The sequence below is a fragment of the Zootoca vivipara genome, chromosome Z2 (genome assembly GCF_965207765.1).
Source record: "Zootoca vivipara chromosome Z2, rZooViv2.hap1.1, whole genome shotgun sequence".
NCBI classification, from domain to species: domain Eukaryota; kingdom Metazoa; phylum Chordata; class Lepidosauria; order Squamata; family Lacertidae; genus Zootoca; species Zootoca vivipara.
In genome coordinates, this window is record NC_142585.1 from 32,060,118 (window position 1) to 32,076,375 (window position 16,258).

General features: G+C 45.6%; 1 protein-coding gene and 1 pseudogene across 2 annotated transcripts in view; one reads left to right on the top strand and one right to left on the bottom strand.

Moving 5' to 3' along the window:
* The window catches only part of SNAPC4 (small nuclear RNA activating complex polypeptide 4), a 95,524-nt gene that overhangs the window by 37,114 nt on the left and 42,152 nt on the right, over positions 1-16,258 (bottom strand). The window lies entirely within an intron of this gene.
* LOC148686618 (uncharacterized) lies at positions 619-1,882 on the top strand (annotated as a pseudogene).

Below are 16,258 nucleotides of genomic sequence, written 5' to 3' on the forward strand. Positions count from 1 at the left end.
GCTCTGAATGTACTTGTACTTGTCCTCCACTCTTCCTCAGTAGCATGTTGGACGCCTTCCGACCTGAGGGGCTCATCTTCCAGCGTCTTTTATATGCTTTTATATGCCTGTTGTCTTTGTCCATGGAGTTTTCTTGGCAGGGATACTGGAGTGGCTTGCCAGTTCCTTCTCCAGGTGGATCACGTTTAGTCAAAACTCTCCACTATGACCTGTCCATCTTGGGTGGCCCTGCATGGCATAGGTTATAGCTTATCTGAGTTATTCAAGCCCCTTCGCCACGACAAGACATTGATCCATGAAGGGGCTGAAATAGCATAGCATTATGTAAAAATAATAACAGGAGTAATGGATTGGAAACAGCCTTAAATACCCCAGAAGGAATATACCCTACAAGAAAAGCAGGTCCTACAGGTAATTTATTACAATATATATTACAATATATTACAATGTATCGGACAACCAATCTCAGTGATCATTGGTAGGAGGAGGAGTTACGCCAAGACCAGACCATGTCATTACCAAGGAAGCAGATTTAGTCACTGTTTGAGGACTATCCCTGCCTCCAGGTCTGGTCTTGACTGGATGGATACTGGAATCAACAAGGGAGACCCACATGACCTGAAGGTGCTGCTGTGCAATGCCAGCTCAATGATTCATAAGACCGCTGCCATCCATGACTTGATTGTGGATGGAGGACTTGACCTGGCATGCGTGACAGAGACTTGGTTGGATGAAGCAGATGGGCCTGTTCTTGCCGCTGCTTGTCCACCAGAATTCTCTTATGCACAGCAACCCAGGTCATTGGGGGCGGTGGTTTTGCAGGGGTTTTTAGGAAGTCATTAACCTGAACCAGGTATCCTATTGGGAGGACCCAGTTTTCTCAGTGCATGTTCTGGAAGTTGGACAATAGGGGCAGTACAGGATTCCTTTTGGTGTACCGACTTCCCCATTGCACCAAGGATACCCTGCCGAGCTGCTTCAGGTTGTGGCAGATGTTCTCCTGGAGACAGGACAACCTGGTTTGGTTGTCCTAGGGGATTTTAATATCCACGCCGACACCACCTTACAAGGGGCTGCTCTGGACTTCATGGAAAGCATGGTTTCCATGGGACTGTCCCTGAATAAGTTTGGCACAACTCATAGCCGTGGACATGCCTTAAACCTGGTGTTCACCTCTATGGATGTTGGTGATCTGACACTAAGTAAAAGTGAAACAAAAGAAGTGCCATGGTCGGATCACTTCCTGGTGCACCTGGACTTCTCTGCAACCCTCCCCCTCTGCAGGGAGGTGGGACCGATTTGGATGATCCGCCTCATCCACTTAATGGATCCAAATGGTTTCCAGAGAGTGGTAGGGGATGTTTTATCCCATGTTGATAGCCTTTCAGCTGATTCCCTGGTGGCCCGCTGGAATGTGGAGTTAACCAGGGCTATTGACTGTCTGGCTCTGAAGCACTCTCTACGATTGCATGGAGCTTGGACAGCCCCATAGTTTTCCCTGGAGCTGAGGGCAATGAAACAATGGTTGAGATGGCTAGAGCACCGGTGGCGGAAAACTCATTCTGAATCTGACCGGACACGGGTTAGAACTCAACATCGAACCTACCAAGTGGCGATAGCAACCGCGAAGAGGACCTTCTTCACCGCCTCTATTGCATCTGCAGAAAACAGCAGCAGAAGACGCTTTCAGGTGGCTCGCAATTTAACGGAACCACCTGCACCATCGGGGCCTGAAAAGGGTCCCAATATATCCTACAATGATTTTGCAAAAAAAATTGCAGGTAAAATCGCTCAGATTCAGAAGGAGGTAGACACCACCATGGGAGCAGGGCTTGGGCGGGAGAGTGCTAGAGTCCTGTCTAGTCAAGTTGCATTGGATTAATTCCAATTCCAAAGGTAGTCAAGTTCTGCGCTAGAACCATAAAAATCCGAGCCGACCTAGTAAGTAGTGCTCAAAAATTTCAGGACAGAGCCAAAGATGATCCATTGCTACCATTTGTTGTACCCTCCCAAGTAGTGATATCTTCTTTAATAATTTTTATAATGGTTGAAATGGTTTATATTTATTGCTTATATTTTAGATTGTATTTTGGATTGTTTTATGTATGTATGTGTGTGCTGGTCGAGAACCGTAACAATAAACTAAACTTCCAACTCTGAGGATGTGGACAGGCTGCTTGGGCGAGTGAAACTGACCACCTGTCTCCTTGATAAAGCGAGCCAGGAAGGGCTGGGCGATGGGCTCTGTGGGGTGGTGAATCCTTCCCTCTGTGAGGGAGACTTCCCAGACCTATTGAAAGAGGCGGTTATTAAACCGCTTCTTAAAAACAACTTTAGACCCAGCCAATATGGCCAACTATTGCCCAGTCTCAAATCTTCCATTCTTGGGCAAGGTGATTGAGCAGGTGGGTGCTGGACAACTCCAGGCATGCCTGGAGGATTCGGACCATTTGAATCCCTTCCAGTCAGGATTCAGGCCTCATCATGGGACTGAAACTGCCTTGGTCGTGTTGGTCGATGATCTCCGGTGGGCTGGGGACAGAGTTGAAAGCTGTTTCCTAGTTCTGCTGGATCTCTCAGTGGCCTTTGATACATAGCTGCCAAGTCTCCCGTTTTTCGCTGGAAACCCCCGGATTTTAATCCGTTTCCCGCTGTTAACCCAAATAGAAAAAAATCCCGTAAATCCCCCGATTTCCTACCTGCCAGGGAGGCTCCTTCTGCGCATGGCCGGACATGCACATAACCGATTTCGGGTGCCGCTCTGCCCATGTCTGGGCACTGGAAATCAGGCAGAGCCGCACCAGAGGTTGCTTCTACGCAGACATGAGTAGAAGCGACTTCCGGTGCCACTCTGCCCATGTCTGGGCACTGGAAATTGGACAGAGTGGCACCGAAAGTTGCTTCTATGCAGACATGCGTAGAAGTGACTTCCAGTGCCACTCTGCCCATGTCTGGGCACCGGAAATTGTGCAGCGCCGGCACCAGAAGTTGCTTCTACGCATGACTTCCAGTGCCGCACTGCTGCTGATCCCGGATTTTTCAACGGGAAACTTGGCAGCTATGCTTTGATACCATCGACCACAACATCCTTCTGTACCATCTGGAGGGGCTAGGAGCTGGGGGCACTGTTATACAGTAGTTCCTCTCCTTCCTCCTGGGCCATGTTCAGAAAGTGGTGTTGGGGGATGAGTGTTAAGACCCCTGGGCTCTCACTTGTGGGGTGCCTCAGGGTTCTGTCCCCTCCCCCATGCTTTTTAACATCTGTATGCAGCCGCTGGGAGAGATCATCAGGGGGTTTGGGGTTGGGTGTTCATCAGTATGCGGATGATACCCAGCTCTACCTCTATTTTATATCAGAGCCAGTGAAAGCTGTTAAGGTCTTATGTGAGTATCTGGAGGCAGCTGGAGAATGGATGGCAGCTACCAGTTTGAGGTTGAATCCTGACAAGACAGAAGTACTGTTTTTGGGGGGATAGGGGAAGAGTGGGTGTGGAGGACTCCCTGGTCCTGAATGGGGTAACTGTGCCCTGAAGGAGCAGGTGCGCAGCCTGGGAGTCATTTTGGACTCACAGCTGTCCATGGAGGTGCATGTCAATTCTGCATCCAGGGCAGCAGTCTACCAGTTCCATCTGATATGCAGGAAAAAACCCAGCCAGATGGGCAGGGTATTAATAATAATAATAATAATAATAATAATAATAATAATAATATCATATATGAGATTCTGCTATATCAAAAGACAAGGGAATTGACAGACTGAAATGAGCATCCTAGGTCAGAAATTAAGGTAAAGGTAAAGGGACCCCTGACTGTTAAGTCTAGTCGCGGGCGACTATGGGGTTGCGGTGCTCATCTCGCTTTACTGGCCAAGGAACCAGCGTTTGTCCACAGACAGCTTCCAGGTCATGTGGCCAGCATGACTAAGCTGCTTCTGGCGAACCAGAGCAGTGGACGGAAACACCATTTACTTTCCCGCCGGAGTGGTACCTATTTATCTACTTGCAACTGACGTGCTTTCAAACTGCTAGGTTGGCAGTAGCTGGGAGCGAACAATGGGAGCTCACCCCATCACGGGGATTCGAAACGCTGACCTTCCGATCAGCAAGCTGATGGTTTAGACCAGCGCCACCCGTGTCCCAGGTCAGAAATTAAATATATGTTTAATTTTACTTTTAGTTTAACTTCAGAAATGAAAAGGGCTGCAAGTAAAGTTGGTTTTCAACATTGTGATATTTCACCAGCTAAGCTCCCGTTGCTTGGTCCCTGCTCATGCCAACCTAGCAGTTCAAAAGCACAAAGTGCAAGTAGATAAATAGGTACTGCTTTGGTAGGAACCTATTCAGGAACCTATTCTGGCTCCCCAGAAGTGGCTTAGTCATGCTGGCCACATGACCCAGAAGCTACCCCGGAGTCGTCCACGACTAGACCTAACGGTCAGGGTCCCTTTACCTTTACCTTTAAAGGTAAAGGGACCCCTGAACCTCGTGACCGACTCTGGGGTTGTGGCACTCATCTCGCATTATTGGCCAAGGGAGCTTCTAGGTCATGTGGCCAGCATGACAAAGCCGCTTCTGGCGAACCAGAGCAGCACACGGAAATGCCATTTATCTTCCCGCTGTAGTGGTACCTATTTATCTACTTATCTACTTTTTATCTACTTGCACTTTGATGTGCTTTTGATCTGCTAGGTTGGCAGGAGCTGGGACCGAGCAATGGGAGCTCACCCCATCGTGGGGATTCGAACCGCCGACCTTCTCATCGGCAAGCCCTAGGCTCTGTGGTTTAATCCACAGTGCCACCGTGTCCCTTTACCTTTATGTAGAGTCTAATTGGGGTAATGTCCTGCTAACTGCTACTGCTTAGGTGTTTAAAACAGATAAATTTTTTATTACCTTTAAGATATTGTTACAACTGTGACTCTAATATACAGAAAACCTTTAAGTTAGCACATTTTTCTAAAGCTGTGAAAGTAATTAATAGCATACATATCAAAGGTAACGTGAGAAATTGTGCCCACAAATTTAAGTATTACTAAACATGAAAAAATCCAATTCTGTGACATGAGGGAGATGCAGAAACACAGAGAAATGAACACACACAAACACACAGTAGGGGAGAAGGGAGCTATGAGGCTTAAACAACAGGGCAAGATTCGTTTGCATTTTTAAAACTAAACCCGTTTATCTTTCCACAGGACAAGCTGCTACATTTACATAAGGTTTACCAGGCTTTGGGAGGGCGGTGTCTCAGGGCTTTGGCAGCATCCTAGAGCCCTTCCCAAAATTGGGCAGGCACTTACTAGACTTCCTGCTTTGGGTGGGGGCGGAGCTCTAGGCATGCCAGAGCCCTCATTGCTGCACTCCAAAAGCCACACAAAATGGACGGACTTTGCAATCTTTCCTGAAATGGCGCCCTATGTGGAAACCCATGTTTGGCGCCCTCAAGTGGATTTTTTAATTGTGTGCCACCTCAGCTAAGAGGCGCCCAGTGCAGAGAAACTGCCAGCACCTCTCAAATATTGCTGGCACTACTGTCAATCCAGCACTGCCACTACAGCTGAGCAAGGCGCCTGCCTCTGGGAAGGAAATTATTGGGCTCTGGCAGGGTTCTAGAGCCCTTCTTGTCCTTCCGAAAGATGGGCAAGCGCGGTTCTGTTGGTTTATGGTTTTACACCTCTGCCCCCACCCTCAAAAGAACAGGATTCTCCTCAACAATCAGCTGAGTTGGTCAGATTTTGCCACCAGGTACAAGAAAGATCCACTATTAATGTTGGTTCCGCTTCATTATCAGCACTGAAGTGAACTCTCTGGAGTTCAAGTCAGTCCGTCTTCACAAATCCCGTCTACATGAGAGGAAAGACAGCTATCCTTTCAAGTGAGATAAGAGGATGGCTCTCCTGAGGTAATAAATCAGAAGCCCTTAAAAGCCGAAAACTGAAGGGCAACTGCTTTTCTCAGAAACCATCATTAGAAGAAACACAATTATGCACAGTGGTTCAATTGTACCTTTATGTACAAAGAAGTGTCTATGCAATTCTGGTGTTCCACCACTAGAGGTGTATTCAGATTTTTTTATGGTCTGAAATAGCATAGCTCTATGTAAATACGAAAAAGAAAAAATGGTTTGAAAACGGTAATTAGTACCTCAGGAGAAGGTTATAAAAGAAAAGCAGGTTCTACAAGCAATGTATTGTATCATATATGAGGTTCCGCTACTTGAAAAGGAATGGATAGTGAAATTAACCTTCTTCATAAACATAGGTCAGAAATGAAAAGGGAGGCAACTAGGGCTGGTCTCTGTCTGCTTTTCAGCATCGTGATATTTCACCAGCTAAACATCGCGGTATACCGAGATAACACAATGTATGAAATAAGGACGGAACTGTGTAGAGATGAACGAGGTAGTGTCCTGCCAACTGCAGCTGCTACTGCTTAAGGATAAAAAATGAACACATTTTTACTTACCTTTAACATATTGTTACAGCTGTGATTTTATAATACAGATAATTTTTAAATCAGCACATTTTCTCTAAATTAAAAGATGTAAAACTAATTAGCAGTATAGCTATCAAATATAAGGTGAGAGATTGTTCCCTAAAAATTTAATTCTATTACTAAACATGAAAAATACCAATTATATGATATGAAGGAGACACAGAAACACACAGAAACACACAGATAAAAAGGGGGGAAAGGGAAGAAAGAGACTTAAAGAACAGGGCAAGGATTATTTTTATTTTTTTTCCAATTCTGAAGTAAATAAGCCCAATTGATTTTTCCATTGACTTGGAGCGGCTGAAAGGGTTCTGGCTTTCGGAAGAGGGGTCAGTGCTCCGACAGCATCCCAGAGCCATCGCACCGTGCTCCAAAAGCCACACAAAATGGATGGACGTTGCAATCTTTCATAAAATGGCGCCTGTGAGAAGCCTGTATTAGCGCCCTCAAGTGGATTTCTTCTTAATTGTGCATCTCTCAGCTCAGCAGCGCTCTGTGCAGAGAAACTGCTGTCACCACTGTCAATCCAGAACTGTCACTGCAGCTGAGCCAGGCACCTGGCTCTGGGAAGGACACTCCCAGGCTCTGGTAGAATCCTAGAGCCCTTCTGTCATTCCAAAAGGTGGGCAAGCACAGTTTTGGAGGTTTCTGGAATTATGCTTCTGCCCTCCCTCCCAGCACCCGCATTCAGGATCCTCCTCCACATTCAGCTGAGTGGGTGAGATTTTTTCCCCAGGCAGAAGATAGACCTACCCTTAATGTTGGTTCTGCTGCTCCATCTTCGAAAAAAAAAACCTCTACACTGTAGGGTTGCCACCTGTCCCATATAATACAGGATTGTCCTGTATTTCAATGTAAAATGCTATGTCCTGTTTAATACAGTTTTGCCCTGTATTTCAGATCTCTCTTTCTGCCTTCCCACCCTCTCTCTGCCAAGTTAGGGATCCTCTCTAAATGTATGTGTTTGAAAGGGTGTGCAAAAGATCATGGCTCTGGGTAGCCAACAAAGACTGATTTACGAATTCGTGTGTGTGTGTGTGTGTGTGTGCGTGTGTGGCAAATTCCTGAGAGCTGATCCTGTTAGGCTGCAATAAATTGTAATGTATTACTTTGAAGTCACTTCAGCACTAGATGAAAAAACAAAAACAAATCACCACCCACCCTGCCCTGTACTTTGACAGAACAAAGGTGGCAACCCTAACGAGAGGAAAGACAGTTGTCACTTAACGTGAGATAAGGGATGGCTCTCCTGAGGTAAGAAAAACAGAAATATTTAAAAGCCAAAAGCTGAAGGGTAACTTCATTTATCAGAAATCATCTTTAGAATAACCAAAATTAAACACATTGCTTCAAATATATATTTTTGTACAAGGAAGTATCTATGTAATTATGGCATTCCACCACTAGAGGTGCACTTCAGATTTTTAAAAGATTGAAACAGCACATACACGATGTAAAAATGAGAACAGTAGTAATGGGCTGGAAACAGCCTACGTTTTATTTTACCCAGAACAAAGACCCAGTTTGGCACACCCCCCCATGTGCATTTCCGTACACACACACACAAGCTGCGAGCCTCAATGGCGTCCCTCTGGAAGCTTAACTTGTGCAGAAAACCTAGCTGGCTCCCCTCCCCAAGCCATGGCTCTGATATGCCGTACAAGAAAAGCAGGTCCTACAAGCAATGTATTATATAATATATGAAATTCTGCTACTTGAAAAAACATTGAAATTGACAGTGAAGCAAGCCTCCTTCATAAACATAGGTCAGAAAAGACAAAGGCTGAAACTAGGGTTGAGCTATGTCTGCTTTTAAACATCGTGATATTTCACTAGCTAAACATTGCGGTATATACCGAGATAACTCGATGTCTGGAATAAGGACAGAACTGTGTAGCGGCAAACGAGAGAATGTCCTGCCAACTGCTACTGCTTAGGGGTGTAAAATGGATAAATTTTTACTTACCTTTAACATGTTGTTACAACTATGATTCTATAGGACAAATGATTTCTAACATAGCACATTTTCTCTAAAATTAAAACTGTAGATGTAATTAGTAGATGTTAAGGTGAGAGATGGCTCTTGTGTATTACTCAATGCAACAAAAGACAAGTCCGTGATATGAGGATGACACAGAAAGACAAAGAGAGACAGACAGACAGAAAGAGAGAGAAAGACGGAAAGAGAAGGAAGTAGCAAGGCTTAAACAGCAGGGCAAAATTTATTTGTATTTTTTAAAACAGACCCAGTTTACTTTTCCTCAGGACTAGCAGCAGCTTCTAAGCCGAAAAGATGCTTTTGCATTAAGTTTACTTATGAGGGCTCTGGCTGCACCCCAGAGCCCTTCCCTCCTCCCCAAAGCTGGGCACAAACTTTCGGCTTTCAGAAGTGGGGGCAAAGCTCTGGCAGCATCCCAGAGTAGTCGTGCCCTGTTCCAAAAGCCACACAAAATGGACGGACTTTGTAATGTTTCATAAAATGGTGCCCTGTGAGAAGCCTCTGTTGGCGCCCTCAAGTGGATCTTTCTGGTTGTACTCCACCACAGCTGGGCAGAGCCCTGTGCAGAGAAACTGCCGGCATCACTCTCAAATACTGCACTGCGGCAGAGCAAGGCACCTAGTTCTGGAAAGCTTACACCATGCTTTGGGAAGGAGATGGGAGGGCTCTGGGATGCAGCCAGAGCTCTCATGCCACTGCATTCCCAAAGTCAGGTAAAACTTTATTCCACCTTTCTGGGAGGCCTTGGTTTCTGGTTTTATGTGTTTTCCCCCTATACAAGATACTCTTCCACATTCAGCTAGGAGGGGCCTCAGATCCCCACCCCTAGCATCCTGCCCTGACAAACCAATGACCTACAAATCCTTGCAGCATAATCAAGAATGGAGCCACAGTTAATAAGTGAAGCTGCCTACACCACCTCCTTCTTGTCACTTGCTTCTGTTCTTGTAACACTAGCTAGCAGATGGGTAATAAGGCTGAGGCAAAGGGATATGCACTACAAAGACCCACCTTTAATATTGGTTCTGCTGCATTGGCAGCACTGAAGTGACTTCTCTAGTGCACAAACCTGGGCAGTTTGTTAGAAAGTCCTGGGCTGTCCAGATGACAAGAGCCATCCCCTCTCAGCCACGTTGATGTGGTTCAAAGGAAAGCAGTGCTATCTATACGTTTGGCACCAGCCTGGTTGCAGGAGATTCCCAAAGCAGGCATCCAAGTTGCCATCCAGCCGCCTTAAGGACTCTATTCCGGACTTGGGTAGGGTTTACTCCTTAGCTGTTTCTTCTCCAGAAGATATCCCGCAAGGCAGCAGGTATGGATTGTTCTGTCTTCATAAACGCCCCTCTGCATGAGTGACAGTTCTCAGTTTAGTGAGATAAGGGAATGGCTCTCTTGCAGTAACAAACCAGAAGCCCTTCAAAGTCGACAGCTGAAGGGCAACATCATTTCTCAAAAACCTTCATTAGAAGAACCACAATTAAGTGCAGAGGTTCAATTGTACCTTTTTGAGAAATTCTCTTTGCAATTCTGGTGTTCCACCATCAGAGGTGCATTTGGGATTTTTTAGGACTGGAAAAGCATAGCACTATGTAAAAATGAGAAAAAGAATAATGGACAGGAAACAACATTAAGTCCCTACAGGCAATGTATTGTATTATATATGAGGTTCAGCTACTTGAAAGGGCATGGAGATTGACCAGCTAAAATGAGTATCCTACAGAGACATAGGTCAAAAATGAAAGGGGCTGCATCTAGGTCTGTGCTATGTCTGGTTTTCAACATCGTGATATTGCAGTATACTGGTACCAAGATAAGACCATGTCTGAAATAATGATGGAACTATGTAGAGGTAAACAGGATGTTGTTCTGTCAACCACTACTGCTTAGGGGTCTAAAATGGATAAAGTTTTGCTTACCTTTAACATATTTAAAATATTTAACATATTTACCATTAACTGTGATTCTATAGTACAGATAATTTTTAAATCAGCATGTTTTCACTATCATTAAACTTGTAGAAGTAATCAGTAGCATAGATATCAGAGGTAAGGTGAGACATTATTTCTATAAATTTAACTATATTACTAAACATGAAAGAAGACAATTCTGTGACAGGAGGGAGACAAATAAACTCACACATACAAACACACAGTAGAGGAAAAGTAAGGAATGAGGCTTAAACCAGGAGAAGGTTCATTTGTATTTTTTCAACTCTGAAGTAAATTACCCCAGTTTATTTTTCCATGGAACTAGATGCAAAGAGCTGCATTTGCATGGTGTTTATCAGGCTTTTAGATGGCTATGTCAGGGCTATGGAAGCATCCCAAAGCCCTTCCCTTATTCCCAAAGCTGGGCACTTACTAGGCTTCCAGCTTTTGGGAAGGTGAGCGCAGGGCTCTGGCAGGACCCTAGAGCCTGCCTCCATTAATTGGAGCGTAGTAAGCTGTCAAAGCCCCTTCATGGATCCATGCCTTGTCGTGGCAAAGGGGATTGAATAACTCAGAGAAACCATGAGCTATGCCATGAAGGGCCACCCAAGATGGACAGGTCATAGTGGAGAGTTTTGACTAAACGTGATCCACCTGGAGAAGGAACTGGCAAGCCACTCCAGTATCCCTGCCAAGAAAACTCCATGGACAAAGACAACAGGCATATAAAAGCATATAAAAGACGCTGGAAGATGAGCCCCTCAGGTCGGAAGGCGTCCAACATGCTACTGAGGAACAGCGGAGGACAAGTACAAGTACATTCAGAGCTGATGAAGCGGCTGGGCCAAAGCCAAAAGGTCACTCAGTTGCGGATATGCCTGGAAGCGAAAGGAAAGTCCAATGCTGTAAATAAAAATATTGCATAGAAACCTGGAATGTAAGAACCATGGATAATGGTAAGCTGGATGTGGTCAAAAATGAGATGGCAAGAATAAATATTGACATCCTGGGCATCAGTGAACTAAAATGGAAGGGAATGGGTGAATTCAGTTAGGATGGCTATCATATCTACTACTGTGGGCAAGAATCCCATAGAAGAAATGGAGTGACCCTCATAGTCAACAAAAGAGTGGCAAAAGCTGTAATGGGATGCAATCTCAAAAATGACAGAATGATCTCAATACGAATCCAAGGCAGACCTTTTAACATCACAGTAATCCAAGTTTATGCACCAACTACTGGTGCTGAAGAAAGTGAAACTGACCAATTCTATGAAGACTTACAACACCTTCTAGAAATGACACCAAAGAAGGATGTTCTTCTCATTACAGGGGATTGGAATGCTAAAGTAGGGAAATCAATAGATAAAAGGAACAACTGGCAAGTTTGGCCTTGGAGTTCAAAATGAAGCAGGGCAAAGGCTAATAGAGTTCTGTCAAGAGAACAAACTGGTCATCACAAACACTCTTTTCCAACAACACAAGAGATGACTCTACACATGGATATCACCAAATGGGCAGCATCGAAATCAGATTGATTATATTATCTGCAGCCAAAGATGGAGAAGCTCCATACAGTCAGCAAAAACAAGACCTGGAGCTGACTGTAACTCAGATCATCAGCTTCTTACAGCAAAATTCCAGCTTAAACTGAAGAAAGTAGGGAAAACCACCGGGCCAGTAAGATACAATCTAAATCAAATCCCTTATGAATACACAGTGGAAGTGAGGAACAGGTTTAAGGATTTAGATTTGGTGGACAGAGTGCCTGAAGAACTATGGATGGAGGCTCGTAACATTATGCAGGAGGCAGCAACGAAAACCATCCCAAGGAAAAGGAAATGCAAGAAAGCAAAATGGCTGTCCAACGAGGCCTTACAAATAGCGGAGGAGAGGAGGCAAGCAAAATGCAAGGGAGATAGGGAAAGATACAGGAAACTGAATGCAGATCTCCAAAAAATAGCAAGGAGAGACAAGAGGGTCTTCTTAAACGAGCAATGCAAAGAAATAGAGGCATAGCTGCCAAGTATCCCGTATCCACCGGGAAAATCCCTTTTTTCTTACCGTTTCCCGACGGTCTCCCGTTTAGGTTAAAATCCCGGTATTGTCCCTTAAATCGGCTTCGGCCCGGCGGCCATTTTTCTGGTGAAGCTTTGCCCTTCTATGGGCACCAGAAAATGGCGGCGCCGGTGCCAGAAGTCGCTTCCGTGCATGACCGGAAGTTGCGTAACGCAACTTCCGGTTGCGCTTTGCCCTTCTATGGGCATCAGAAAATGGCGGTGCCGGCGCCGGAAGTCGCTTTTACGTGTTTCCTGTCATGCGCGGAAGCGACTTCCGGTCATGCGCGCGCTGCGGATCCCGGATCTTTACGTCCAGAACTTGGCAGGTATGAATAGAGGAAAACAATAAAATAGGGAAAACCAGAGATCTGTTCAAGAAAATTGGAGATATGAAAGGAACATTTCGTACAAAGATTACCATAATAAAGCACAAAAGTGGCAAGGACCTAACAGAAGCAGAGGACATCAAGAAGAGGTGGCAAGAATACACAGAGGAATTATGCCAGAAAGATATGGAGGCCTCGTACACCCCAGGTAGTGTGGTTGCTGACCTTGAGCCAGACATCTTGGAGAGTGAAGTCAAATGGGCCTTAGAAAGCACTGCTAATAACATGGCCAGTGGAAGTGATGATATTCCAGCTGAACTATTTAAGATTTTAAAAGATGATGCTGTTAAGGTGCTACACCCAATATGCCAGCAAGTTTGGAAAACTCAGCAATGGCCAGAGGATTGGAGAAGATCAGTCTACATCCCAATTCCAAAGAAGGTCAGTGCTCCAACTACCGCACAATTGCACTCATTTCACATGCTAGCAAGGTTATGCTTACAATTCTACAAGGCAGGCTTAGGCAGTATGTGGACCGAAAACTCCCAGAAGTGCAAGCTGGATTTCGAAGGGTCAGAGGAACCAGAGGCCAAATAGCAAACATGCGCTGGATTATGGAGAAAGCTAGAGAGTTCCAGAAAAACCTCTACTTCTGCTTCATTGACTATGCAAAAGCCTTTGACTGTGTCGACCACAGCAAACTATGGCAAGTTCTAAAAGAAATGGGAGTGCCTGATCACCTCATCTGTCTCCTGAGAAATCTCTATGTGGGAGAAGAAGCTACAGTTAGAACTGGATACGGAACAACTGATTGGTTCAAAATTGAGAAAGGAGTACGACAAGGTTGTATATTGTCTCCCTGCTTATTTAACTTATATGCAGAATTCATCATATGAAAGGCTGGACCATAATAATAAAAATAATAATAAATTTTTATTTATACCCCGCCCTGCCCAGTCAAAAACCGGGCTCAGGGCGGCTGACACCAACAGAATTACAATAAAACATAAAAACAATTAATTAAAATACAGACTAAAATACAGTATTAAAATTTAAAGTGCAGCCTCATTTCAAGTAGTCCATAAATTCAAGCCATGAGGGAGGAAAACACAGGGGTCAGGCTGAGTCTAACCCAAAGGCCAGGCGGAACAGCTCTGTCTTGCAGGCCCTGCGGAAAGATGACAAATCCCGCAGGGCCCTGGTCTCCTGGGAAAGAGCGTTCCACCAGGTTGGGGCCAGTACTGAAAAGGCCCTGGCTGTAGTAGAGGCCAATCTAGCCATCTTATGACTCGGGATCTCCAGAATATTATTATTTGTGGACCTTAAGGTCCTCCGCGGGGCATACCAGGAGAGGCGGTCCCGTAGGTACGAGGGTCCCAAGTCGCATAGGGCTTTAAAGGTCAAAACCAGCACCTTAAACCTGATCCTGTACTCCCCCGGGAGCCAGTGCAGCTGGTAAAGCACTGGATGAATGTGATCCCGCGGCCGGGACCCTGTAAGGAGCCTCGCCGTGGCATTCTGCACCCGCTGGAGTTTCTGGGTCAGCTTTAAGGGCAACCCTGCGTAGAGCGAGTTACAATAGTCAAGCCTGGAGGTGATCGTCGCATGGATCACAGTGGCCAGATCGGGGCGAGAGAGGTAAGGGACCAACTGCTTGATGCGGCGGAGATGGAAAAATGCCACCTTTGCTGTGGATGCAACCTGCGCCTCCATGGAAAGGGAGGCGTCAAAGGTTACACCCAAACTCTTGACAGAAGGCGCTGGTACCAATTGAGCCCCTGCAAAAGATGGGAGTCGGCCCCCCAACCCCATGTCGCCCCGACCTAGCCAGAGGACCTCTGTCTTTGAAGGATTTAGCTTCAGTCGGCTCCCACGTAGCCATCCAGCCACAGCTTCCAAGCACCTGTTGAGTGTGTCCAGGGCCGAGGCAGGGCAGCCATCCATCAACAGATAGATCTGGGTGTCATCAGCATATTGATGACAACCCAGCCCAAAACTCCAGACAATCTGGGCAAGGGATTGAATCCCAAGCCGGAATTAAGATTGCCGGAAGAAATATCAACAACCTCAGGTATGCAGATGACACAACCTTGATGGCAGAAAGTGAGGAGGAATTAAATAACCTTTTAACGAGGGTGAAAGAGGAGAGCGCAAAATATGGTCTGAAGCTCAACATCAAAAAAACCAAGATCATGGCCACTGGTCCCATCACCTCCTGGCAAATAGAAGGGGAAGAAATGGAGGCAGTGAGAGATTTTACTTTCTTGGGCTCCTTGATCACTGCAGATGGTGACAGCAGTCACGAAATTAAGAGACGCCTGCTTCTTGGGAGAAAAGCAATGACAAACCTAGACAGCATCTTAAAAAGCAGAGACATCACCTTGCCTACAAAGGTCCGTATAGTTAAAGCTATGGTTTTCCCAGTACAGTAGTGATGTATGGAAGTGAGAGCTGGACCATAAAGAAGACTGATCGCTGAAGAATGGATGCTTTTGAATTATGGTGCTGGAGGAGACTCTTGAGAGTCCCATGGACTGCAAGAAGATCAAACCTATCCATTCTGAAGGAAATCAGCCCTGAGTGCTCACTGGAAGGATAGATCGTGAAGCTGAGGCTCCAATACTTTGGCCACCTCATGAGAAGAGAAGACTCCCTGGAAAAGACACTGATGTTGGGAAAGATTGAGGGCACTAGGAGAAGGGGACGACAGAGGACGAGATGGTTGGACAGTGTTCTCGAAGCTACGAACATGAGTTTGACCAAACTGCAGGAGGCAGTGGAAGACAGGAGTGCCTGGCGTGCTCTGGTCCATGGGGTCACGAAGAGTCGGACACGACTAAACGACTAAACAACAACAAAGCTGTCAAAGTAGATTCATCTGGTCTACCCATTGACAGAGACAGGTGCATTGGATGAGCTGGCGGAGCTGTCAAAGTAAGCTAATCCGGTCTACCCATTGAAAGTGTGGGAGCGCGTCTCTCCGGAGGACGAGATTTCGGCCAGCCCTTATTTACGGGGGGCCATATGAACAAAAGAAACGAGGGTTACGCAAGGGGGTGGGGGTGCTTGTGGGACTGTGTGTACACATATTTCACGTGTACACATATTTCACTTTGTACACATATTTCACGTGTACAAAGATTGGGGGGTATTTCCTACAACATCTGTGACATGAGGGAGACAAAGAAAAACACAAACAAACAAACAAACACACACAAAGAGAGAGAGAGAGAGAGAAACTGAGAAGGGAGGAAAGATGCTTAAACAACAGGCCAAGGTTCATTTTTATTTTTTACAACTCAGAAGTAAATAACCACAGTTTATTTTTCCACAGGACTACCTGTGGCTTTGAAGCTTATAAACTGCATCTGCACATGGTTTACCACAAGGCAGTGTCAGCGCTTTGACAGCATGCCAGAGCCCTTCCCTCCTACTAAAACTGGGTAATAATA